This window comes from Malus sylvestris, chromosome 15 (genome assembly GCF_916048215.2).
Source record: "Malus sylvestris chromosome 15, drMalSylv7.2, whole genome shotgun sequence".
Classification (NCBI taxonomy): domain Eukaryota; kingdom Viridiplantae; phylum Streptophyta; class Magnoliopsida; order Rosales; family Rosaceae; genus Malus; species Malus sylvestris.
The window spans coordinates 6,695,329-6,723,219 of NC_062274.1; the positions used below are offsets into that span (position 1 = coordinate 6,695,329).

General features: G+C 39.6%; 1 long non-coding RNA gene and 1 pseudogene across 2 annotated transcripts; both read left to right on the plus strand.

Annotated features, from left to right (window-relative positions):
- Positions 1 to 27,636, plus strand: LOC126601527 (carotenoid 9,10(9',10')-cleavage dioxygenase-like; annotated as a pseudogene).
- On the plus strand, positions 7,776 to 9,524 carry LOC126601671 (uncharacterized). 2 transcript variants are annotated; one of them, XR_007615783.1, is made up of 5 exons: positions 7,776 to 7,875; positions 7,959 to 8,056; positions 8,140 to 8,418; positions 8,594 to 9,278; positions 9,405 to 9,524. It is a non-coding gene; the product is annotated as an uncharacterized LOC126601671 (long non-coding RNA). The 2 variants fall into 2 exon arrangements; XR_007615784.1 differs by lacking the exons at positions 7,776 to 7,875; positions 7,959 to 8,056 and having other exon boundaries at positions 8,089 to 8,418.
- Positions 27,637 to 27,891: the final 255 nt, after the last annotated feature.

Below are 27,891 nucleotides of genomic sequence, written 5' to 3' on the forward strand. Positions count from 1 at the left end.
GAAGCCCTCTGTCTCTAAAAATCTTTGTTACTTGAACACCCTCTCCTCAGCTTTCATGGTGAGCAGTTTTCAATAATTCAAATGCATATATATATATGTGTGTGTGTTTGTGTGTCTACATTTATGTTATAAACACATCTTATACCTGACTTGATCGACTATATGTAAAGAACAAGATTCAGCCATTTATGATGGGAAAAATGGAACAAGTAATTCCCATGCAAATAGATGTCACAAAAACTTTCAAGAACACTTCTGGCAAAGTGTTGGACTTCTTGGTAGATTCAATGTTCGAATTCGTCGATCAAGAGTTTCTTCCATCTCAGGTAGCTTACGATCACTTCCAGGCACTACAGTAGCTAGTTTCTCACAAATTAATGTTGTACAAAATTTCAAATTAATTACTTTGAAACTTGTGTTGATTAATGTAGAGCAACTTCGGGCCGGTCAATGAGTTGGGAGGAGAAGTTGCTGTCACCGGCGGCATCAGAGGGAAAATCCCAGATGATTTTCCAGAGGGTATCTACATAAGAAATGGTCAGTACTATTTATATATTATTCGTTAATTAAGATGTCAGATCAATACAATATTTTATTGTAATTGATAGAACATTTTACTGTTTTTTGTGCGAATTTCTCAAGGGAAACATTAACCTATATCGAAATTCTGCCGTACATCACATAATATTTAACGCTCTTCCTTATATTTTTTCTGGTTCTATGCATTTAATTATGTGTACATGATGTAGGGAAGGTTATACATGCTTAGCAAGCTAACTTCGGCAAAATTAAGTTTTTAATTTTTAGATCTTTGAACTCATGACCTTCTCTAACAAAGTTGAGATAGGTGCCGCTAGATGAACTTGGCAAACTAATTATGGTAAGATTAGTATTATATATTATACTAATCCAACTAAGTTGTCAAATATGAGTTTTTTTTCTTTAACATTTTCTTTATTTGGGCTTATACTTAATTGAGCTAATTATCAGTTCAACACAATACTGGTCAAAATTGAATATATGCCAGAAGAAGTAACCTGGCTAACAATATGATTTGCGAAATCAGAAAGGAATTTTATTAGTAGATGCTCCCTTACCACTCCAGCACTGGAGCTAATTGGAGACCACTCAACTGTTTGAATTATTTTGTGCATGTGCTGCATTGAGTTATATTTCAATTTATATATTTGTTTTGTGACAAATTTTCAATTTATATATTATGTAGGGCCAAACCCTCTATTTGGGGGATTGAAATCAACAAGATCTGTGTTGGGAAAGTCAAGTCACTTAGGGTGCGTTTGTTGCACCGGACTGTCTCGGACTGGACTAGCTGCAGGGACTAAACTGGACTGGCTTAGACTAGACTAAGCTGGACTAGTTTAATGAAGCGTTTGGTGCAGTGTCAGTACTAAAAAACAGACTAATAACAAATTTTAATATTATATTATTTAATTTATATTTATTAATATTTTACATTATTTAATAAATATTTTGTAATATTTTATTATTAACTCTGCCTTATCTCCGCCCCTCTTCCATCCCAATTCCATTCATCCTCTCTTTCTGCCTTTTCTCCGCCCCTCTCCCTCTGTTTTCTTCCTAATGTTACTTCGTCCCTCTCCCTTTTTTTCTTCGTCCCTCTTCCTCTTCATCTCCATCTTCTTCTTTTGTTCTCCGTTCAAACGACAATGCAAGAAAGAGAGGGACGAAGCAAGAAAGAGATAGAAAATTTAGGAGATGGGATTGGGTTGCATGTGCGATTGGCTCGAAAGTGGGAGATGGAGAAGGTCTGCAATCAAGGAGTTTCATGTTTTCTGGGTTCGGTTTGCCTTCAGTCAATCCCATCGTCGATTTAAGCTTATACCCACTGCAGATTTTTTTTTTTTTTTTGTGTGTTTTATGGTTTCTGAGTTCGATTTAAGCTTGTAGATTTTTGTGTTTTATGGTTTCTGGGTTCGATTTAAGCTTGTGGGTTCGATTTAATTTTGTGTTTTATGGTTTCTGGGTTCGATTTTTTTTTTGGGTTCGATTTAAGCTTGTAGGTTGGATCTGAATTTGAAAAATGGAACAACTGCATATTTTATTTTTGTTTTGAATTTTGCGGGATGTGGGTTTGCAAATGGTTGTGGAAGCGAGGAAGAAGATGGAGCAGGGCAAAGAGGGAACGATGTGCGACGAGCAGGACGAGCGACGTTGGGTCTTGGACGACTGACTCTCGCGATTTTCTCTTTATCATAAGAGGGCTTACGAATCCGGCTGAAATTGGGGTTGCTCGTTAAGAACGGCTAAGGAGGTAGTTAATCCAAGCGAGTCCGGGTTAAGCTCATTAAAGCTAATCCGGATGCACACCAAACAAAGGACTATAGTCTAGTCCAGTCCAATCCTTCTTAATCCTGTCAAACAAACGTGCCCTTATGGATTGAAGGAGAAGGCATGCTACATGCTTTATATTTTAGTAGGGACGGCGACGTCGGTGATGGAGGCTGGACTGTCCACTACAACAACAGACACGTTGAAACTGAAACGTTCAAGCTCGAAAAACAGCGAAACAAGCCATCTTTTCTTCCCGCCATAGGCGGCGACCCGCCGGCTATTTTATCCGCTTACCTGCTCAATTTGGTAGGCACGCTATAACGTAGTTTATTTCAAAATCTCTGTGTCGCTTTCATTAACTTGTTAGGATTTCATCCACTCCGTGCTTGTGGTTCGAGGAACCGCCAAATTTCACCATGATAATTTGTACGAGGATTCTTCTCCTCTCCAGTAGTCTAGGCTGCTGTGAATTTTGGGGAGGGTTTTGTTTGCCTTGTGTGCAGCTTTGGCTGTTTTAGGTTTCTCCGTAACGTATAGTTTTAATGAAAATCTATCGCTTGGGTTAAAAAAAAAAGTAAAAAACTTATAAGGGCTTTTCATATCTATCAACTTAAAGTACATATATAACCTGATATAATTATAAGTTTGTTCTTATTAATTTGTGATGCTTCTTACAGTTGAGGTTTGGCAAAGTGAACAAGTATTTGAGCAACACCAATGTTTTCGAACATTCGGGGGAAGTTCTACTCCATAGCTGAAAATCACATACCTCAAGAGATTGACATCATTACATTAGAAACTTTAGGCAACTGGGATGTCTCTGGAGCTTGGAACAGACCTTTTACCAGCCACCCAAAGGTGGGTGTGTGTGTGTGTGTAATTAGGGCTATATATAGCCCTTAACTTTCATTTTAAATAAAGGAAATGTTATTATAGCACTCCAAAAATTTCATTATACACTCATCACAACTATATTTTTTTTTTCTAATTATAGAAAGTTTGGAGTGTAAAATGAGATTTTTAGAGTGTCATTAACAATTCCTTTAAATTATATACTAATTAGGGGGTGTAGTCAAACTCGGATTTGAGAGGATTTTAAAAGACTTTAAAATCTTAGTATAGTCAATTAAAAGATTTTAAAAGATTTTAGAATCCATTCAAATCTAGGCATAGTCAATTAAAAGATTTTAAAGGATTGTAGAATTCATTCAAATCTATGTATAGTCAATTAAAAGATTTTAAAAGATTTTAAAATCCATCCAAATCTAAGTATATTGAAAAAATTAAGATTTTGTAGGATTTCAATAAGTTGTGGATTTTGTGGGATTTGAGAGCAAAAAGTATATGTTGATGCACAAAATCAGCGAAGACTTTGGTACAACAGAAAGTGTCAGGTTTTGTGACCTTCGCTTGGTTGCTTGGTTGCTTCAGTCACTAGTGAGGATAAGTACGTAAATGAATAGAGACAGAGAAGCAAACACAGGATGTACGTGGTTCACCCAGATTGGCTACGTCCACGGAGTAGAGGAGTTCTTATTAGTAGTGAAGGGCTTACACAAGTACAAAGGATCAAGCTCTCAATTTAGTGAGTTCTTGTGAATGATTTAACACAAAATGGCATTAGGAAATATTGTGGGGGAATGACCCCTATTTATAGAAAAACTTGTAGCTTTGTCACATTGACATGTGTCATGTTATGATTGGTTCTTGATGTTGACACGTGCTGCGCTCTGATTGGCTTCTAATCTTGACACGTGTCGAGTAGTGATTGGCCTCCTGGTCGGAGGGGAACTCTTCTGGGTCCTTGACAGTATAGCGTTGGCCGGTGCTCGGTAGTTTCGGGATTGGTCAAGTATGGTACAAACAGTGCTCCCCTAAGTTCCCGAGTGAGGGAAACTCCTCGGTTGGGGACTTGCAAGATCCAATCCCTTGAGTAATCATGAAACTTCTAAGTACCGAAGTGTGGTCTGATCTTCATCTGCCCTTCTCTGGAAGTACCTTTCCTCCATCCGGGAATGGTGTACTTAGCTGATGTTGACGCACAAGGTAATGTATCAATTTCACTTGAAGCTTAGTTGTAGTTTCGGGCTTAGTCAAGTGTGATACAAACCCTATAGTAGGAGTCCCCCAAGTCGCCGAGCTAGGAGATCTGCCGAAAGAGGTGACAGACAAGGTAAGCAGTCAAACTTCCAAGTAAGCAACCCAGGATCAGAGGTTTGACGTCGGCTTCCGGTTGATTGTTCTCATTCTCCTTGTCTCTCATTCAACTGCCAGGATAAGGAGAAGCAAATGGATAAGAGATGATATGAGATACTTTTGCTTTTGAAGAAGTAACTTTCCACAGGCTTATTCTTGAACTGTGCTGGAGGGTGTTCTGGTGCCCTTCAGAGTATAAGGCCGACTTAAAAATTTGAGGGTCAAAACAAGTCCATCAAATCTAGAGTACGTTCGACCTTGATGATATGGGATACTTTTGCTGTTGACGGAATAATGAATGTGGTATGGAAAGGTGTCGTGCTGTAGTGATCTGTTTCAGCTCACCGTTGAACCTTCTGCTTCAATCTTTTGCATGGCAGAAGTGGTGTGCAACCTTTGCATTTAAATGGTCCTTCAGAACATTCCTTCATAGTGACTCATCCACGCTTGGCAGCTTCAGTGTAAAGAGCCAATATCTGATCAACTGTCATGAGGTATTTGCCGGTGGAATTCGTGACCTTGACAGCAGTTGAGGATGAGTACTCGAGAGCAATGCTAAGTAAGCAACCAGGCAAAGGCTCCAGGCAGTCAGTTCCAAATTGGAGGTTTGATTTCAGGTTCCGACTGACTGCTCTCTTTCTCCTTGTCCTGCAGGTGTGGACAAGGACAAAGACAAAGACAGGGAGAAAGCATGATATGGGATACTCTTGCTTTCGACCCTGATGATATGAGATACTCTTGTTCTTGGTGTGGCTTATTTGCTGAGGTATTATCGGGGGGAAATAAAGCTGAGTATTTCGAGAGGTTATGTTGAGGGTGCCTTTTCGAATGCGAGAAATGGTTGAGCATTTTTGCAGGTTTGCCTGTCCGTTGAGGAGGGAGGTCAATGTATATAGGGATTTCCCAATAACAAGTAGTAATGCTATTCCTTTACCCTTCTTGGTCACAGCAATGTAGTGGGAGCTGCCAGCTTCACGTGTTTTAATTTTGTCAGAGCACTTTGAAAAAGTGGTATGTGGTATCTGGAAAGCTGATATTACGTGTGGAGATTACAGACAAGCTTTATCTAAGGAAATCTGGCTCTCGAAGTTCTGAGAGTTGTGCCTCTTCGGTTTTCGAACAAGCAATCCCGTCGAGGATCTGACTCTCGAGATTCGGAAAGCGGTGCTACTCCGGTTTTTGAGAAAGTAATTATGTTGGGAGTCTTTTCTCGAATGTGAGTAAAGGTTGGACGTTCTTGCCAACCTGTCTTGCCGCAAAACACGGAGGTCGACACACATAGGGACTTTCCAGTTGTCAAGCAGTGGTGCTGTTCCTTTACCCTTATGGGTAATAGTAGGGTAGCTGGAACTTCGAAATTCTCGTGCCTAAACTTTGTCAGAAATCTTTGACAAAGTTATATGTGGTACCCGAGGAGTTGATGGTGCATATGGAGAGCGGTGATTGATCAGTAAGATTCACGTGCTTTCTACTTCACCAGAAATCTTCGACAGAGTGCCCGTAATTTCCGCAAAGCTGATTGTGCATGTGACAGGTGCTGACGAGGCTGAAAAAGCAGGTGCTTCTTCGATTTCTGAGATCGGCCCTCGTGGTCTCTGAGCAGCCCAGCTTTTGAGAAAGCAAACACCTCTTCGATTTCTGAGATCGGCCCTCGTGGTCTCTGAGCAGTCCAGCTTTTGAGAAAGCAAACGCCTCTTCGATTTCTGAGATCGGCCCTCGTGGTCTCTGAGCAGTCCAGCTTTTGAGAAAGCAAACGCCTCTTCGATTTCTGAAGCTCCGTCGAGTGCAGATTTTTATAGAGGCTGACATTAAGTTCCACAGCACACTTGAATCTCTACCAGTAGAAGCTCATTTCTTGCACTTCTAAGATCTTGATTTGTCTGACCTCTTCCTTCTTCAACACATTTGAAAATGTCTGGACCCTCCGACCGTCGTTTTGACTTGAACCTTGGAGAAGAGACAGCCACGCCTTCTCCAGACAACATATGGCGCCCATCCTTCATATCCCCTACTGGCCCTCTTACCGTTGGGGATTCTGTGATGAAGAATGATATGACCGCTGCAGTGGTGGCCAGGAACCTTCTCACTCCCAAAGATAATAGACTACTTTCCAAACGGTCTGATGAGTTGGCTGTTAAGGACTCTCTGGCTCTTAGTGTTCAGTGTGCAGGTTCTGTGTCTAATATGGCCCAACGCCTATTTGCTAGAACCCGCCAAGTTGAATCATTGGCTGCTGAAGTGATGAGTCTCAAACAGGAGATTAGAGGGCTCAAGCATGAGAATAAGCAGTTGCATCGGCTCGCCCATGACTATGCTACAAACATGAAGAGGAAGCTTGACCAGATGAAGGAATCTGATGGTAAGGTTTTACTTGATCATCAGCGGTTTGTGGGTTTGTTCCAAAGGCATTTATTGCCTTCGTCCTCTAGGGTTGTACCTGGTAATGAAGCTTCAAATGATGAACCTCCAATGCCTCCTCCTTCTGGGGTTTTGTCAAGTACTGAGGCTCCGGATAACCACCATCCGGTGCTTTCTCTTTCTGGGGCTCTACCGACTGCTGAGACTTCCCCCAAGCAACCTTTGTGAAGGCTCCCTTTTGTTTGTTTATTTTGACTCATGTATATGTACATATTTGTGGCTTATCAAAAATATTAATAAATAAGCTTTGCTTCATTTCAACATATTGTGTTAAATACACCCAAGCCTTCTTCATAAAGTTCTTTGAATTTTTGCTTTTGTTGAAACCTGTATTGTTGAAGCTTTGTGAGTGAAGCATGTAGTTTGAGGTAGTGTTCCCTTAATTTCCCGAGTGAGGAAAACTTCTCGGTTGGAGACTTGAAAAATCCAAGTCACTGAGTAGTCACGAACTTTTGAGTACCAAGGCGTAGTAGCATATGGTGGGAGTCCCCCAAGTCTCTAGTCGAGGGAGTTGACGAATGAGGTGTCTTGCTAATAGTCCATGTCGTAAGTACCAAAACTTCATTCTTTTGTTTTCTAAGTGGTAGCCCCGGACTTTTTCTTCATAGATTTTGTTGATGAAGGTTGCTAGGCCCGAATAAGTGGAATTGCAGAAGGTGTAACCGTTGGTGCATTAACATCATAATGGAAGCATCACAATGATGGAAGCATCACAATGATGAAAGCATCATAATGATGAAAACACCATAATGATGAAACATCATAATGATGTTTCTTTGGTGGAATTGTTTTTCATTTCCCCTAACAACCGGAATTGTTTTTCAACATAACACCATCATCTGTAGGTCGAATCACAAAGTTGTCTTCATGAAAGTTGTTCGTTAATTCCTTAACTACAACATATCCAAATTGGAGAGCCATCGGAGCAGTACAACTCCAGAAATCCAGGTATGATGAGTGACTGTTTATCATTTGTCTGTCAACCCGTCAGATTTGTTGTGAGCTTTGAAACTCTATTTTCTCTTGCTCAGATCAGCATGCTTTCTTCATTGAAGTTGTTCCTCAGCTTGTGAACTACAACATATCCAAATTTGAGATCCCTCGGAGCTGTATAACTCAAGAAACTCAGGTATGATGAATGACTGGTTATTATTTTTCTGTCAACCCGTCAGATTTGTTGTGAGCTTCGAAACTCCATTTTCTCTTGTTCAGATCGGTATGCTTTCTTCATTGAAGTTGTTCCTCAGCTTGTGAACTACAACATATCCAAATTTGAGATCCCTCGGAGCTGTATAACTCAAGAAATTCAGGTATGATGAATGACTGGTTATTATTTTTCTGTCAACCCGTCAGATTTGTTGTGAGCTTCGAAACTCCATTTTCTCTTGTTCAGATCGGTATGCTTTCTTCATTGAAGTTGTTCCTCAGCTTGTGAACTACAACATATCCAAATTTGAGATCCCTCGGAGCTGTATAACTCAAGAAATTCAGGTATGATGAATGACTGGTTATTATTTGTCTGTCAACCCGTCAGATTTGTTGTGAGCTTCGAAACTCCATTTTCTCTTGTTCAGATCGGTATGCTTTCTTCATTGAAGTTGTTCCTCATCGACTCTTTCATAACATATCAAAAATTCAGGATGAACTAACGGTTAAATATTTCCAGATCTTCGAAACATCACAACAGCTTCGAAATCTGCAAGAAGCCGACTATCATGTTTGGAGCTTCAACACTGTAATTTCCGTCGCTCAAACAGAAATGGTTCCTTCTTGAAAGTTGTTCATATGCTCAAGAACTATAGGGTGTCCAAAATTCAGCTCCATTGGAGAAGAGCAGAGGTTGCAGAAATTTGATAGATGAAAGGAGGCGGAAGAGGGAGAGAGAGAAAAAGTCTCCTGGGTTGGATTTCTATTTTGGGGCAGATTCCAATTTTTGTAGCACCTTCATTATTGATGAATTGCTTGTACTTTTGTCCATTATGAAATTTGGGACTTTGGCTTGTTGTTGGATCTATTATAATATGTTTGAGAACATATATAAGTGAATAAATAAGAAGGAAAATTTTGGGCCCTTGTGGGTGTAAAACAAAAAATGTTTATGTTTACCCAAGTGTTTTTGTACAAGTTCAAGGGCATCTTGGGTTTTGTGAACAAAATTTGTTTATTTGGAGCAAGGTTTTGTGTTGAAGCTTTGTAGGTGAAGCTTTGGTGTTGAAGCTTTGTGGGTGAAGCTTTGGAGGTGAAGCTTTTCGGGTGAAGCTTGTTGGGTGAAGCTTTTTAGGTGAAGCTTTGTGGGTGAAGCTTTTTAGGTGAAGCTTTTCGGGTGAAGCTTTTTGGGTGAAGCTTTTTAGGTGAAGCTTTTCGGGTGAAGCTTTTTGGGTGAAGCTTTTTAGGTGAAGCTTTGGAGGTGAAGCTTTTCGGGTGAAGCTTTTTAAGTGAAGCTTTTTAGGTGAAGCTTTGTGGGTGAAGCTTTTTAGGTGAAGCTTTTCGGGTGAAGCTTTTTGGGTGAAGCTTTTTAGGTGAAGCTTTGATGGTGAAGCTTTTTGGGTGAAGCTTTTTAAGTGAAGCTTTTTGGGTGAAGCTTTTTAGGTGAAGCTTTGATGGTGAAGCTTTGGAGGTGAAGCTTTTCGGGTGAAGCTTTTTAGGTGAAGCTTTGGAGGTGAAGCTTTGGAGGTGAAGCTTTTTAGGTGAAGCTTTGGAGGTGAAGCTTTTCGGGTGAAGCTTTTTGGATGAAGCTGTTTTTTTTTTTTTTTTTTTTTTTTTTTTTTTTTTTTTTTTGGCGCTTGACACGGTCTTCATTTGCTTGTTTTGTAGTGACTGTGGAAGACGGATTGCTTTCTGATTGAGAAGGGTTCCGGCATCGCTTGCTATGAATGTAAAAGAGTGAGGGCTGAGTTGGCTAAATTACCTCTTTATTGAATTCATTGCCAAATGGCCTTCATTACATAGGATGCCAAACGGCTATAGCTCAACACTTGTACATCGTGAGTCTATTTGTAGTAGTACTTCAAGTGATCAGCGTTCCATGGATGGCCAAGGGTCTTGCCATCGGAGCTTCTAAGTGTGTAAGAGCCAGGGCGACTGATGCCAATGACTTCATACGGTCCATCCCAGTTTGGACTAAGTGTGCCTTCACTCGGGACTCTGTCGCAGAGTAATCTTTTCTTTAAGACCCAGTCTCCTATTTTGAAAGAACGAGGCTTGACCCTAGAGTCATAATAGTTGGAGATGCGCTGCTTGTAGGCGACATTCCTCAAGTGAGCTTGGTTTCTGTGTTCCTCGACTAAATCCAAGTTGAGGGTGAGTTGTTTGTCATTTTCACTTTGAATGTAGTTCTGGACTCGGAATGTTGCTTGCTCGAGCTCAACAGGGACAACCGCCTCTGTGCCAAAGGCAAGTGAGAATGGAGTTTCTCCTGTTGAAGTCCGATATGAAGTGCGATATGACCAAAGAACTTGGGGTACAAATTCTGGCCAACAGCCTTTAGCTTTGTCCAAGCTGGTTTTCAAAGTGCGCTTGATTATTTTGTTGATGGCCTCAACTTGTCCATTAGACTGGGGATGAGCTGGAGAGGCAAAGCATAAGTTGATGTTGAACTTAGAGCAGAACAACCTGAACTTCTTGTTGTCGAACTGTCGCCCATTGTCAGTGACTATCGCATTGGGAATGCCGAATCTACAAAGGATGTTCTTCCACACGAAGTCTTCTATCTTTGCCTCAGTAATGGTTGCCAAGGGTTCTACTTCGGCCCACTTTGTGAAGTAGTCCACTGCAACGACTGCGTAACAGACTTTGCCCTTCCCTGCCGGCATTGGGCCGATCAAATCAAGTCCCCACTGGGCGAAGGGCCAAGGGCTGATCATAGGAGTAAGAGGCTCTGGAGGGGAATGAGGAATAGCCGCATATCGTTGACATTTGTCACATGAGCGAGATACTTTGATGGCATCCTGGTGGAGTGTTGGCCAGTAATATCCTTGGCGAAAAGTCTTGTGTGCTAGGGACCGAGATCCAGCATGATCTCCACAGACTCCCTCATGTATTTCCCGAAGGACGATTTCCGCCTCGGCAGGCGTAAGACACCTTAAGTATGGCAGGCTAAAACCTCGCTTATAGAGTTGATCATTGATGATCAGGTAGCGGGTAGACTTGTATCGAATTTGCTTAGCCTGGACTTTATCATTTGGGAGGGTGCCATGAGCAAGGAAATTATAGATCGGGGTGATCCAACTATCCCCCTGTTGTAAGTTGCATACTTCTGCGGCCATGGTGCTTGGTGTTGCCAACAGTTCGACATGAATTTTTCTTCCAATCTTGTCTTCCACAGCCGAGGCGAGGCGAGCCAGGGCGTCTGCATGACTGTTTGCCGCTCGAGGAACTTGGGTGATCTGGTAGTGGAAGTGCTTGAGCAAAAGTTGTGTTTGCGCAAGATATGCTGCCATGGAGCTGTCCTTAGCATCAAAGTTGTTGGTAACCTGGTTGACCACCAATTGGGAGTCACTGAAAATATCAATTTGTTTAACCCCGAGGTGTTTGGCCAAACGTAATCCTGCTAGAAGGGCTTCATACTCGGCCTCATTATTTGATGCCTTGAATTTGAAACGAAGAGCATACTCCATTGCTACTTTGTCGGGTGTAGTCAAGACTAGTCCCGCTCCACAGCCCTGTTGGTTGGATGAGCCATCAACATACAGACTCCATGCTGGGGTTGTTGGTTCTATCTTCTGAGCTTCCGGGGGTAATGAAGCCACTGCTTCAGGTGTAGAAGCAATGTCAACCGGATATGTGAAGTCGGCAATGAAGTCTGCCACTGCTTGGCCCTTCTCAGCTGGCTTTGGTTGGTAGGAGATGTCAAACTCACCCAACGCTATTGCCCATTTGATCATTCGCCCTGAAGTGTCAGGACTTTGGAGTATCTGTCGAAGAGGATAATTGGTAAGCACGATGATGGAGTGCGCTTGGAAGTAAGGGCGGAGTTTTCGAGCAGACATGACCAATGCCAGAGCCAATTTCTCAATGTTAGAGTACCGTGTCTCCGCATCTTGTAAGGCTTTGCTAGCGTAGTAGACAGGTCGCTCAATATTCCCATCCTTTCGAATGAGAACGGAACTTACGGCTGAAGCTGATACCGATAGGTAGATAATGAGAATGTCTCCTACCTCGGGCTTGGAGAGTAGAGGGGCTTTACTCATGTACTCCTTGAGGTTTTTGAATGCCTCGGCACATTCATCAGTCCATGTAATGTACTTCCTACTTCCCTTAAGTGCTTTAAAAAAGGGAGCACATTTGTCTGTGGCCTTAGAAATGAACCTGGTTAAGGCTGCCACCTTGCCAGTAAGGCTCTGGATGTCCTTTGAAGTTACCGGTTCCTTCATGTCGAGGATTGCTTTGATCTTCTCGGGATTAGCTTCAATGCCTCGTTGGCTAATCATGAAACCTAAGAATTTGCCAGAGCCTACGCCGAAGGCACATTTGTTGGGGTTTAACCTCATTCGATACCTCTTCAAAATAGTGAAAGTTTCAGATAGGTTGGTGATGTGTTGGTCAGCATGTTTGCTCTTGACTAACATATCATCAACGTAAACTTCCATGCTCTTCCCAATCTGCTCGGCGAACATTGAGTTGACTAGTCTCTGATAAGTCGCTCCTGCATTCTTTAGGCCGAAAGGCATGACTTTATAGCAGTATAGTCCTCTGTCGGTAGTGAAGGCTGTGTGTTCTTGATCCGAAGGGTTCATGAGGATTTGGTTGTATCCTGAGTAAGCATCCATGAAGCTCAGGAGTTCACACCCGGCCGTAGAGTCTATAAGTCTGTCAATAAGAGGAAGAGGGAAGCTATCTTTCGGACATCCTTTGTTTAGGTCGGTGTAGTCAACACACATTCTCCACAAGACCTTTTGAAGCAAAAGACTTTCTCTGGTCGGATTTTTCTTAACAAGGACCACATTTGCTACCCATGTCGGGTAATTGACTTCGCGGACAAAGCCTATGCCTTTGAGTTTTTCAACTTCTGCTTTCATTGCCTCGTATCGTTCAGCGTCATAAGATCTTCGCTTCTGTCTCACCGGCTTGATCTTGGGGTCAATACTCAAACGATGACAGATGACATCGGGAGAGATGCCTGGCATGTCCTCGTATGACCAGGCGAAGACTTCAGTGTTCTCTTTCAAAAAAGATATCAATGCTAACCGAAGGGGTGGTGACAATGTGGTGCCAATCTTCACCATGCGATCTGGATAATCTCTTGAGATAGGTACCTTCTCCAACTCTTCAGCAGGTTGGGCTTGTTGGGTGAAAGAGTCATCTCGAGGATCATCGGGTTGATTGTTGCTATCAGGAAGATCCAAGTTCGCTTCATCTAGGCTGGTCTTTGTGACTTGGTCATGTACAGACAGGGTTTCCTTGGGTCCGGGCAAGTGTTGTTGCTTAACTGAAGTGTTGTAACATGATCGTGCACTAAGCTGATCTCCTCTGATGTAGCCGTTGCCATGGGGGGTTGGAAATTTCATCAACAGCATATGCGTGGATACCATAGCCTTGAGATCATTGATGCCTGTGCGCCCAAATATGACATTGTATGCCGTTGGGCAGTCAACCACTAGGAAGTTAGTGGTAATGGTAGCCGTGTAAGGGCCTGTACCAATAGTAAAGGGTAAATGTATGCTCCCTAAGGGTTGCACGATATCACCGGAGAAGCTTATCAGAGGAGAAATCGAGCGATCGAGCAAGTGTTCAGCTACACTGAGTGCCCTGAAAGCTTCGGCAAACATGATATTGACCGAAGCCCCTGTGTCTACGAGGATTCGTCGAACATCAAAGTTGGCTATGTGAGCCTCCACGATCAATGGGTCGTTATGAGGGTAGATGATGCCTCTTTCTTCCTCAGGGTAGAAACATATCGGATCCCAGTTAGGCTTTTGATACTTCCCTCCCCTGATGTCTTCCACGTGAAACACTTGGTGACCAGGCCTCAGAATTCGTTCACTGTTTTTCATGGCCCTATTGGAAGATTCAGATATGGGTGTGCCGCCGCTTATGGAATATATGACATTCACCTGGCGTTGGTTACGGTTATCCCTTTGAGGGTGAAGGAGGAATTGATCAATTTTTCCTTCTCGTGCCAAAGCTTCAATACGATCACGGAGGATGATACATTTCTCGCTATCATGGCCGTTATGCTCATGGTAGCAACAAAACATGCCCGCGTTATTCGGGGGCGTGTAATCTGGGTGCCTCGGCTTTGGTTTTGGTATCAGGTGAGCTATGCTGGGGTAAATGGCCGCGCATGTGGCATTCAAGGGCGTGTATGTCTCATACCTTGGGGTAGGGGGTATCTTGACGCGGGTTTGACCCACTGCATTGACTGCCTGGGGGCGAGCGTTATTGTGGCGATACCCTTGGTTGTCGGGATAGTGTCCCTTACTCTTTTTACTGAAAGGAGAGTGGTGAGGATGGAAATCCTTCCTCTTGCCTTGAAATTGATATGTCTGTTGATTCGGTGAAGCATTATGCAAGGCATGGGGAGGTGCCACTGCTGTTTGGGAAGTCGAGGTCTTCTCATTTAGGTGAGTCTGGCTTCCACCTCCCACTTGTTGATAAAGGATGGTTGTAGGGGGTTTCTCCTGATATGTCTTTGCCTCGGCGGAGGCATGGTTATAAGCCTGCGCCATCACCTCAGAGTAAGTCTTCCAAGTATTGGCATTGATCATGTATTTAAAGAAACAATCACGTAGGCCTGCCGTGAAGGCTTTGAGGGCAGTCTTGTCATCTGCTTCGGCACACCGGGAGTATTCATGGCTGAAGCGGCCAGCATACATACGTAATGACTCGTCTGGCTTCTGGCGGATAGTGTACAAGTCATCTGCAGAGTGCAAGCGATCGGTTTGGAAAATGTGTTGGGAAACAAATAGTTTCCTCAATTCCTCAAATGAGTCTACCGTCTCAGGTGTAAGACGACAATACCAATTTAGAGCTCCACTAGAGAGGGTGGAGGGGAAGAGAAGACATCGCTCTTCGTCGGTGTGCATCCGGTATGCCATGGTGGACTCAAAGAGGTTAAGGTGCTCAATCGGGTCCTCTTTTCCAGTATAAAGTTGCAAGCCAAGCTTTTGCTTTGTCTTTGCTTGAAGGGGGGTGTTGAGGATCCTCCTTGTAAGAGGGCCAGGCCTGGGTTGGTTCCAGTCAGGTATTTCAGCCTGACGTTCAGCCTTCAACTTGTTTACTTCCTCAAGAAGTTGTAGGACAAGGGGGTCCTGAGCGGAGTTATGTGTCACTGGAGCTTTCTTTCGTAAATCTCCATCTCCTATTGGAATTAGGAAGGTTTGATCAAGGGCATGTGATTTTTCCCTGGACTCGCTGTACTGGCTTCCAGGGTATGTCTGTCGGAACACCTCTGAGTCCCCTGTACCCTCATGTCTCTCTAGGACTTGTTGCCCCTTCCCCAAATTGGTGGCCGGCTTGGGCCGTGGCAGGGGACCGAGTCTCTCAGAAATCCTTGGGTCATTGATCTTTGAGCTTATATGGATGGAATTCTCTCGACGTTGCTTCAGGAAATCCCGACAATCGCGAAAGACGGCTTTCGATCCTTCTGCCCCTTCAGCAAAGAGGTGTCTCCCTCCACTTCTCATGGTTCGGGTCGAAGCAACTGGGTTAAGAGAAGCCTCATGTTGATTATCAAGTCGAGGGGTAATCTGTTCCCTATCAGGGATATCTATGTCGAATGCATGTGACCCTCCATGTTGGAGGGCACCCAGTTGATGGTTGACTTCCACGGGGGCAACAAGCTCTCCCACGGGGGCAACAAGCTCGCGTGTCTGAGCTTGCCTAGCTTTGTGGAGTGTCTCGAAGAGCTTCTCATATTGCTCCTGGAGGACCTCATTCCTCATTGCTATCTTGTTGTTCTGAGCTTCCAACTCATCGACTTTAGCTTGAAGAAGAACTCGTTTTCCTTCCTTCTTTCGTTGTTTCGCACTATGTGCAAGGGGGGTGTCATTCTGTGTGCTGTGGCTTCCTTCGCTTCCCATGTTGGAGAGGGATGCCTGGTCAAAAGAAAGTGTACGAATGATAGAAACCAGCTTGACACAGCTGAAGAGAGTAGGAATAAGTGTCGTTTCCCACAGACGGCGCCAAATGTTGATGCACAAAATCAGCGAAGACTTTGGTACAACAGAAAGTGTCAGGTTTTGTGACCTTCGCTTGGTTGCTTGGTTGCTTCAGTCACTAGTGAGGATAAGTACGTAAATGAATAGAGACAGAGAAGCAAACACAGGATGTACGTGGTTCACCCAGATTGGCTACGTCCACGGAGTAGAGGAGTTCTTATTAGTAGTGAAGGGCTTACACAAGTACAAAGGATCAAGCTCTCAATTTAGTGAGTTCTTGTGAATGATTTAACACAAAATGGCATTAGGAAATATTGTGGGGGAATGACCCCTATTTATAGAAAAACTTGTAGCTTTGTCACATTGACATGTGTCATGTTATGATTGGTTCTTGATGTTGACACGTGCTGCGCTCTGATTGGCTTCTAATCTTGACACGTGTCGAGTAGTGATTGGCCTCCTGGTCGGAGGGGAACTCTTCTGGGTCCTTGACAGTATAGCGTTGGCCGGTGCTCGGTAGTTTCGGGATTGGTCAAGTATGGTACAAACAGTATATATAACCAAGACTAAAAGGAATCCAACCTTACCCCCTAGGATTTCAAATCCTTCCACCACAATCCATTCAAATTCTTTAAAATCCATATGAATTTATGTTTGGGCCCAAAATATTGGTTTGGGCTAGGCCTGGCAAACGGGTCGTATCAGTCGTGTTCGTGTAACACCTGTTATCTTAACAGGTCGTGTCGTGTCACACATGTTATCTTAACGGGTCCTTAACAGGTTGGGTCACTTTACCCAACGGGTAAAGTGACCCGACCTGTTATGACCCGTTAAGAAAAATATTTTTTTTCTTCTTAAATTTGCACATACCACACATTGTCACATAAATATTACTTCAAAACATTAAAACACATTTGTCGTTTAAGTACTACATGTACACTCGAAAATAAGAGCCTCATAAAAAATACATCCATACACTACTAATCTATTACAAATATTAAATGTGCAAGGATATGCAAAATGAAAGCGTTTTTGTTTTAAAGGTTGTGAAGCCTTTCTTAAAAGTTTAGACCTTGCCAATGGAACTCAATGCTTAATGAAAGTGACCCACTAGTGTGTTTATTCATACTTTCATTAAGTATAACATAAGATTTTGTGGTATCCACTAGTGTAAATATTTTAAATTGAAGATCGAATTCATTCATTGTATTCATAAAGAGTCAAGGAGCGTAGTTGTAAAAAATCATCAAAATCGGAGTTAAAATAACCGTTAAATTGTGATTTTTCGTTTATAACCGTCGAAAAGTTTTGTCACGTTACTTAATCTTTAAATGTTTGTTTTTTACAATTTTTGGCGTATGCGATCTCGAAGGATATACAAACAAGTGACGGTTAGATCGTTGAAACTAGTTTCGTAGAATGCATATCCCATCAAAACAATAGATTCACTAACACTTAAGAGTTTATTCTTACTTTTATTAAGTATAACATAAGATTTTGTGGTATCCACTAGTGTAAATATTTTAAATTGAAGATCGAATTCATTCATTGTATTCATATAGGGTCAAGGAGTGTAGCTGTAAAAAATCATCAAAATCGGAGTTAAAATAACCGTTAAATCGTGATTTTTCGTTTATAGCTGTCGAAAAGTTTTGTCTCGTTACTTGATCTCTAAATGTTTGTTTTTTGCAATTTTTGGCATATGCAATCTCGAAGTATATACATACATGTTTGATGGTTGGATCGTTGAAACTAGTTTCGTAGAATGTGTATCCCATCAAAACAATAGATTCACTAACACTAAGAGTTTATTCATACTTTCACCAAGTATAACATAAAATTTTGTGGTATCCACTAGTGTAAATATTTTTAATTGAAGATCAAATTCATTCATTGTATTTATATAGGGTCAAGGAGTGTAGCTGTGAAAAATCATCAAAATCGGAGTTAAAATAATCGTTAAATCATGATTTTTCGTTTATAACCGTCGAAAAGTTTTGTCACGTTACTTGATCTTTGAATGTTTGTTTTTTGCAATTTTTGGCATATGCGATCTCGAAGCATATACAAACAAGTTTGACGGTTGGATCTGAAACTAGTTTCGCAAAATGCGTATCTCATCAAAACAATATATTCACTAACACTTAAGAGTTTATTAATATTTCATAAGTATAACATAAGATTTTGTGGTATCCACTAGTGTAAATATTTTAAATTAAAAATCAAATTCATTCATTGTATTCATATAGAGTCAAGGACTGTAGCTGTGAAAAATTATCAAAATCGGAGTTAAAATAACCGTTAAATCATGATTTTTCGTTTATAACCGTCGAAATTTTTTGTCTTGTTACTTGATCTCTGAATGTTTATTTTTTGTAATTTTTGGCGTATGCGATCTCGAAGTATATACAAACATGTTTGACGGTTGGATCGTTGAAACTAGTTTCGTATAATGCGTATCCTATCAAAACAATAGATTCACTAACACTTAAGAGTTTATTCATACTTTCATCAACTATAACATAAGATTTTGTGGTATCCACTAGTGTAAATATTTTAAATTGAAGATCGAATTCATTCATTGTATTCATATAGGGTCAAGGAGTGTAGATGTAAAAAATCATCAAAATCGGAGTTAAAATAACCGTTAAATCGTTATTTTTTGTTTATAACCGTCGAAACGTTTTGTCCCGTTACTTGATCTATGAATGTTTGTTTTTTGCAATTTTTGGTGTATGCGATCTTGAAGCATATACAAACAAGTTTGACGGTTGGATCGTTGAAACTAGTTTCGCAAAATGTGTATCTCATCAAAACAATAGATTCACTAACACTTAAGAGTTTATTCATATTTTCATTAAGTATAACATAAGATTACTAGTGTAAATATTTTAAATTGAAGATCAAATTCATTCATTGTATTCATATAGGGTCAAGGAGTGTAGCTGTAAAAAATTATCAAAATTGGAGTTACAATAACCGTTAAATCGTGATTTTTCGTTTATAACCGTCGAAAAGTTTTGTCTCGTTACTTAATATCTGAATGTTTGTTTTTTGCAATTTTTGGTGTATGCGATCTCGAAGTATATACAAACATGTTTGACGGTTGGATCGTTGAAACTAGTTTCGTAGAATGCGCATCTCATCAAAACAATAGATTCACTAACACTTAAGAGTTTATTTATACTTTCATTAAGTATAACATAAGATTTTGTGGTATCCCCTAGTGTAAATATTTTAAATTGAAGATCGAATTCATTCATTGTATTCATATAGGGTCAAGGAGTGTAGCTGTAAAAAATCATCAAAATCAGAGTTAAAATAACCGTTAAATCGTTATTTTTCGTTTATAACCGTCAAAAAGTTTTGTCTCGTTACTTGATCTGTGAATGTTTGTTTTTTGTAATATTTTGCTAATGCGATCTCGAAGCATATACAAAAAAGTTTGACGGTTTGATCGTTGAAATTAGTTTCGTTTAATTCGTATCTCATGAAGTTCAATGGTGTGTGTGTGTGTATATATATTTATTTATTTATTAAGTAGATTTAAATCTATTTATTTTTTATGTATAATTATTATATTTTTTAGGGGTATAAAATTTAATATATATATATATATATAACTATTATAGTTAATATTTTTGGGGTATAATTATTATAGTATATATAGTTATTATAATTATTATAGTTAATTTAATATATATATATATATATATATATATATATATAATTATTATAGTTTTTAGGGGTATAAAATTGTTAAATTAATATATATATAATTATTATAGTATTTTTTTAGGGTTATAAAATTATTAAATTAATATTCTGCTTATCGTGTTACCCACGTGTATACCCGAACCAACCCGTTATCTTAACAGGTGCTTATCGGGTTACCCGATAACGATCCGTTTCGTTATCGTGTCGACCCGAACACCTATTAATTTAGTGTCGTGTCGTATCAGGTTATCGGGTTGTGTCAGGAATTGCCAAGCCTAGTTTGGGCCGAGCACTAAGTTGTTTTCGGCCTAAAGGCCGTACTTAAGAGTCATTGGGGGTCATCCGGTTTATGGGCCACATAGCCAAGGCCTGCCGTGTCCTATTAGGAATCCATGGGTAGTTGAATCCTGATATGAGATGGAGTTTCGATAAGATAAGGATGTTGGAGTTTGGGATTGAATCCGGCTTAATAATGGGTTGAGTTCAAAATCCTAGTAGGAGTAGGATTGGTTGAGATAAGAGGGGATCGAGGAAATGAGTCTTACTCTGAGAATGGTTGTGATTTGATCGGAAGTAGGTTAGCTACTATAAATAGAGGGAGGAGGACATCATTCAACCCCCTTCAATTCAACATACAAACTGCCCTGCGCAAACTCTCGCTCTACGCTAAACCTCTCAACAACCTTGAGATTTTTACTTTCTTTTTCCGCTGACACATCTTCAGTTTGGATAAACAATACTGTGGAGGCAACCGACGAACATCTTTAGTTTGGATAAACACCACTGTTGCCATAGAATCAGCCGACCGTGAAGCACCTTTAGTTTGGATAAACAGCATTGCGACAGGGTCGACTGGTTATCTATCCAAGTCTCGATTGAGAAGGATTTTCGGATCTTTATTGGCAGAGGTCATCTCATCAGCCTTCTCAACGAAGTGATGTGTTACTCGGACTCGGCACATTGAACGCCGAGTTGTTTTATGATTGGATACTCACAAGTAAGCTTTAGAGTTCGACATTCTGACGGTTGAACCACATTTACCATCAAGACATATATCTGTTTTGATGTCTGTGCCCCTATACTCTGGTGTTGATTTGACGTGCTTATACTCTTACGAATATAATCACTGTGACCGAATTTGGCGTCGACGATTTATGAACTTCGCAGAACTAGTCTAGAACCCAAAGGTTGGGACGTGTTCCTTCCTTGGCCGCAGTCGCAAGATTGAGAAGTCAGCCGCGCGGTCAACGCAACATCAACATATTTCACTCCTTGACCGACGAGTTGGCACACCCAGCTTCAACCGAAGGATGTAGTTAGCTTATTAGTTACTCGGCCTGCGCGTCACATAGACTTGGTAGTTTTTAGGGTTAACAATTTTGTAGAAGTCTTTAATCCTCTTAAATCCTATAAAATTTACAACTTTTAAAATCCTTTAAAATCTTAGGAGGTGTAGTCAAACTAAGATTTTAAAGGATTTTAAAAGTGATAGATTTGATAGGATTTAAGGGGATTAAAGACTCCTACAAAATTCATATGGATTTTAAAGAATTTGAATGGATTGTGGTGGATTGTGGGGGAAGGATTTGAAATCCTAGGGGGTGAGATTGGATTCTTTTTAGTTTTGGTTATACATACTTTTTGCTTTCAAATCCCACAAAATCCACAACTTATTTAAATCCTCCAAAATCTTAATTTTTTTTAATACACTTAGATTTGGATGGATTCTAAAATCCATTAAAATCTTTTAGGGGAAATTTGATATAAGTCCAATTTTTTGAGTCAATAGTAGGAATAATCCAATTTATTAAAATAAGTCCAATTCCTTAAATTTAATTATTTTATTATCAATAATTATCTCTTCAATGAAAAATTTTATTGTAAAAATCAAATTTCTTCCTAATTATCTCTTTGATTATTTCTTTTTATTTATTTTTTTTGTTATTTCTTGTTCTTGCTCTTGCTTTATCCTATTTATAGATTTTATTTTAATTTTTATAATCAACCTATATTACAGGTTAATTGTATTTATCTACCTATATGACAGATTTTTTTCATAGTCAACCTTTCACGGATTAATGTGTCTTGCTTGTAGGTATATTTTGTTTTTTTCTACCTTTTAGTTAGGTTTCATATCTCACTTATAGGTATAATATACATTCATAAATTTGCTACTTGAGTTAGGGTATAATGTTTTGCAGATAGATTTATGTTAGTATATTAGTTTTTTTGTTATAAGATATTAATTAGATATTTTGGAGTTGGAAAATGCATAATATTAAAGATTTTAATTGATTTTTAATATTTTTAGAAAACATTAAATGTGTCACAGCCCGTCCCGAATAATTGATTTCTGACAGTGCGAAATGACGGTTCTAACCTTTGAACGTTAAAGCTGTAATGTGTGTGTGACTTGTTTTGGAGACTTGATATTTTTCCTTGGTTGGTTAGTGACCACGTGGAACTCACACACACAATACTCACTATCTCTCATCTCCCTTATCCTCTCATCTTTCTCAGACTATCTCTCTCTTTCCCTTACGTACGGACAAGACACAAAGCTCACCCTCGAGCACGGATCGAAGCTTTAAAGGTAAGGTCCTTGTTCATTGTAACCTCCTGAGTCTATTGATACCCTTGTTTGGATGGGAATGCGTCGGAAACCCGAGAAACACTAACCCTGATTTTGTGCATTGTTCATGCACACGTAAAACCTTGCATTATAGGGAATTCGAAGCACATAGAAGGCTTAAGGAGGTCCTCACGAGCCTTGGGGTAGTTCGTTGGAAGAGTTTGGATGTCGGAGGGCCGAGATCGAAGCTTTTCAAAGTCGACCGGATAATTGAGCTTCCTCAGGTAGATTCTAGTGGAATTCAAGGCTTAAAAATAGTATAACGTGATTCTACATGTTATTAGCTTCATTTTGGTACCAATTGCATGAAAAATGGTGAAGAAACGAAAGAGAATAGTGAGTTTGAAGTTTTGCCCAATTTTCGGCGCCGACGACAGTCGCCAGAGCTGGAGGTAGGAGGTAAAGGAATATTCCGTCAAGTATGACGGAATATTCTCACGCCGTCAGTTATGATTGACGGTTACCGTTAGGATTTAACGGAATATTCCTGATGCCGTTGAAGGATCCGTCAGGATCTCCTGAGCGTGGCTGCGCGTATTGCCGTGCCTTGGTCGGCGCGTGCGGGGTCAAAAAATTATTTTGAAAATTTGGATAGGTCCGTGGAGTTATGTAAATCATTGTGGTATATTCATATACCCAAATTGAGCAATGTATGAGAAGTTATTAGCTAGTTTTGTATATGTGCTTTAAAATAACGTTTTTATAGTTAACTCGCATATAGGTGAGGCCTATCCCGAGGACGAGCGTATCCACGGGCGACTCGGGGGCTACTCTTCGACATACCAGTGAGTGGACTTTTGTTTTCAGTATATATCTATATACTTAATATATTTCCCAGAAATGCATTTTTTAGTAAAGTATGCTTTGAAATAATCTGCCAATTGCTTTTATATTCTGAATATGCATTTCATGGTTGCATATATATATAAATGTGGTGTTGTGGAGGCACATGTAAGTGTAGGTAAGTTATGTTTGGTTATGTGAATCATCGATGATGTGATATGTGATTGAATAATGTTGAGCTCATAAAACTGCACCTAGAGTGATTGTGATTTAGCCAGAGATATGAGGTACATGCCTGTTTATTTACGTCACCTCCCGCACTATAAAATAACGTTTTTATAGTTAACTCGCATATAGGTGAGGCCTATCCCGAGGACGAGCGTATCCACGGGCGACTCGGGGGCTACTTTTCAACATACCAGTGAGTGGGCTTTTGTTTTCAGTATATATCTATATACTTGATATATTTCCCATAAATGCATTTTTTAGTAAAGTATGCTTTAAAATAATATGCCAATTGCTTTTATATTCTGAATATGCATTTCATGGTTGCATATACATATAAATGTGGTGTTGTGGAGGCACAGGTAAGTGTAGGTAAGTTATGTTTGGTTATGTGAATCATCGATGATGTGATATGTGATTGAATAATGTTGAGCTCATAAAACTGCACCTAGGGGGTGATTGTGATTTAGCCAGAGATATGAGGTACATGCCTGTTTATTTACATCACCTCCCACACTATATGCTCATATTGGATCCAACTTAAGTGCACAGTCTTGTCATATAGACCTTATTCATGGTTCCGACTCGTAGGTGACTAGCGATTTATCACCCGACTATTATGAGAGAATAGAGTTGAGCATAATTATATTTCACCTAATCTTGTCGTACAGACCCTCTTTAATGGTTCCGACCTATGTGCAGTATATTGTCGTATAGGTCATTGTAGTGACTCCGGCCATATTGACTTTTGAGCTATGAATTCAGCCGTACAGACTACCTCAGGGGTTCCAGCTAACATATCATATTTCTATGAAATCATTCTTACCTAAATTGTTTACTTTGTTATATTTTGGCATGGCATACATATGAATATGATTATGTGAAGCATGAATTGAGTTGATATATTTCATATCTAATTATGTATATGCTTATATTCTGAATCTGGGAAAAATTATACATGTTTTATAGCGAGGGGTTAGTATATTGATAAATGAAATGATTTTGTAAAACATTTGTTTTTGCTCACTCACGTTTTCTGTTTTGCACCCCTCCAGGTTCTAAATAAGCTTGTTGTTGGTGGCTCGGGATTGTCGGCTATTCTGACCTATTTGATTAATAGTAGGACATTCCTAGTACTGTGTAATTAGTATTTGTCCTACTGGACTGCACCTAGACTTATTATGCTCTGATTAGGAGTGTTTACTGTTGTAACTAACTCCTATCACATTCTATTTAGTAGTGCACTCTAGTAATTTGGTTCTTAATTATTCATATAATTCTTATCTTTATTACTTCCGCACTGTGCACATGGCTACGTCACTCTCACGTGACAGCCAGCATGCCTTGATCTCGGTCGGGATGTGTCAAAATGAGTATAAAAGAAATAAATACATATAATTAGATAACTAGATTCATTATTAAAAACACTCTATGATTTTGGACATGGATCTAAAAGCCCCAATCTTTTAAGAGTAAACTGCCGATTTGCCCCCTGAACTATCACCCAACTTTCAATTTGCCCCCTGAACTTTTTAATTAGAAAATTAAGGACTTAAACTAATTTTTTTGGCCGATTTCCCCCCTACCGTTAGTTTTTCATAAATTTCATCCAAATTAACGTTAAATCTTATCATATGCAAACCATATAACTCTCATTTGTGGACAAAAGCGTCATTTCACTAGACCTTCAAACAGAAAAGCTATAGAATCACACATATTTGCATAGGTTTATATTTTAGAAATCTAAGGTTTTCAATTATTTTAAAGAATGAAGTGACCGAACTACCCACACATGTTGTGCATATGCTTCCATTTAACAGAAATTTGGATGCAATAAATGAAAAATTAACAGCAGGGGGCAAATTGGCCAAAAAAATTAGTTTAAGTCCTTAATTTTCCAATTAAAAAGTTCAGGGGGCAAATCAAAAGTTGGGTGATAGTTCAGGGGGCAAATCGGCAGTTTACTCATCTTTTAATTGACTACATCTAAATTTGAATGGATTCTAAAATCTTTTAATTGACTACACCTAGATTTTAATGGATTCTAAAATCCTTTAAAATCTTTTAATTGACTACACTAAGATTTTAAAGTCTTTTAAAATCATCTCAAATCCAAGTTGGATTACACCCCTTAGTTTGATACACCCCCCAATCTCTCGGTTTCGTCACATGTACTTGGTTCTCTTTTGTCTTCTTTTCAATGTTCCAGAGAGCTCCAGGGTCAGAGGAGCTGGTCATTCTCGGAGTTGACGCAGTAAAACCATTATGGAAATTGGAATAATTTCAGGTATTGTTTTATTGACACTCTTTAATAGAGATTGACCTATCACTGTATGTACGACACTTATCTGTATTAAAGAGAGTTTTTAAGTGTTACAGATAGCATTGCCCATTTCATAAATATCATTTAAAAACAATCCAGGACTTCAGTAATAACAAAGAAGACATTCGGAAATTCTGACGTGTCACGTATTTTCCCCTTACTCAGCTGATGGAAAGGAACTAATTCACAAAGCAGATCTCAAACTCAACAGGTGCAGCCTTTGCCATGAATTAGGGGTCACAGAAAGGTACTAAAGCTAGTGATCATATTTTGTTAATCTCTAAGACAACTTTTGCAACTTAATTAACTGAAAATCGTGCATAATTTGCTTGCAGGTATAATGTAATCATGGATTTTCCTCTAACTTTAGACATAAACAGACTCGTTAACGGAGGCCCGTAAGTGATGCATCCTTCATAGTTCCACTCTACACATTCTGATTATATCCCCATAAAAACATGTGTGCAATGTTATATATATTGCTTGATCTGCTGGTTTTGATATGCAGATTAGTAGAGTACAATCATGAAGGATGTGCAAGAATAGGTGTGATGCCACGCTACGGAGATGCAGATTCAGTCCGCTGGTTTAAAGTTGAACCCAATTGCACATTTCACATCATCAATAGTTTTGAAGATGGTGATGAGGTAACTTAAACAAATTGGCAATTTCATTTGAAATTTCACCATGTTATTGGAGGAATTATCTCCAATTATTGTTGTTTGTATACAGCAAACTGGGACACATTTTTTGAGACGCTTTTTAATAGAGGTGTTCATTCCTTTGTATGTGAGACCACTCATATTAGTGTGTCAGCAAATGAGTAAGTTTTGTTTCCCAAGCTTTAGACTTCCAATTAACTTGCAAACCAAACCGCATTTGGAATCTAATTTTGTTTGTGGTGGGAAGAGCAGGTTGTTGTGTGGGCTTGTAAAGCTCTGGACTCAGTTATACCAGGACCTGACATGGCATTGAATCAATTTGGGTGGTTGCCAAGAAAATTGAAGCCTACAAGTACAAGTAAAGAAAATGATATCTCACCAGATAAGGGAAACTTACTTTCTCATGCTTATGAATGGAGATTAAACATGCAAAGTGGGGAAGTCAATGAGAAATATCTCACTGGAAAAAGTTATCCATGGATTTTCCCATGATCAACGGTGCTTTTTCCGGCTATAAAAATAGATATGGCTACGCCCAAGTGGTTGATTCCGTCGCAAGCTCTGCCTCAGGTAATTATGCTTTATCATTCCCAAAAATAACTTAACTACTCTCTAAATTGCACATCTCAGACCATTAATGGTTATGATATATGGCTATATGTCTTTCAGGAATGCTCAAATACAGTGGTCTAGCACTTTGAAGAACCAGCTGGTGTTTCTTCGGTAATTAAATTGGCCTGAACATTTTTTCAAGTGAATTTTTCTCCTGCAATTGTATGCATGGATATGTGACCACTATTATTTGTTCTTTTATTGCATGGATTACTAGATAAGCGAAGGCCAATTAGAAGAGGAAATAAAGGTGGAAAATCATATGTTTGAGGAGAACAGCTTTTGCAGTGGAGCTTCTTTTGTCCCAAACCGAAGGGGTCTTGAAGAAGATGATGGATGGGTTATCACTTTTGTTCACAACGAAGATACCAACATATCTCAAGTATATTTCAAGTCTTGTTTTGAGAAATTTTATTATTTTTCTTTAAATTGATTCACATTTATATGTGTTGAAGTGCTATCTAGTTAGTATAACTTTGTATATTATTTTTTCAGGTTTATGTGATTGACACAAAGAAAATTTCTAGTGAGCCTGTTGCTAAAATTACATTGCCACGTAGAGTTCCATACGGATTTCATGGAGCTTTCAAGCCAATCTCATCCTCCACGTAATGTCATCATCAAGTTCTGAGATTTCACGCTTTTTTTGTCGCAGTTTCGGGGTTTATAGAATGTTAATTGTGGACGAGTAATGCTATTTATATTATGTTTTTAAACCACATATTTATACCACCTTAGTTGGCATCTGATGTGGACAACCACATCATTTGGAAAATTTGCAAAACCCAAAGAAATAAAGGAGAAAGACTCATCGTATACCACAATCATCATTTAATTAACTAGTTTTTCTTAATTATTAGTTTATTAAATAATGAACTAAATTTAAAAATCTGATTAATTCAAATGATGTGG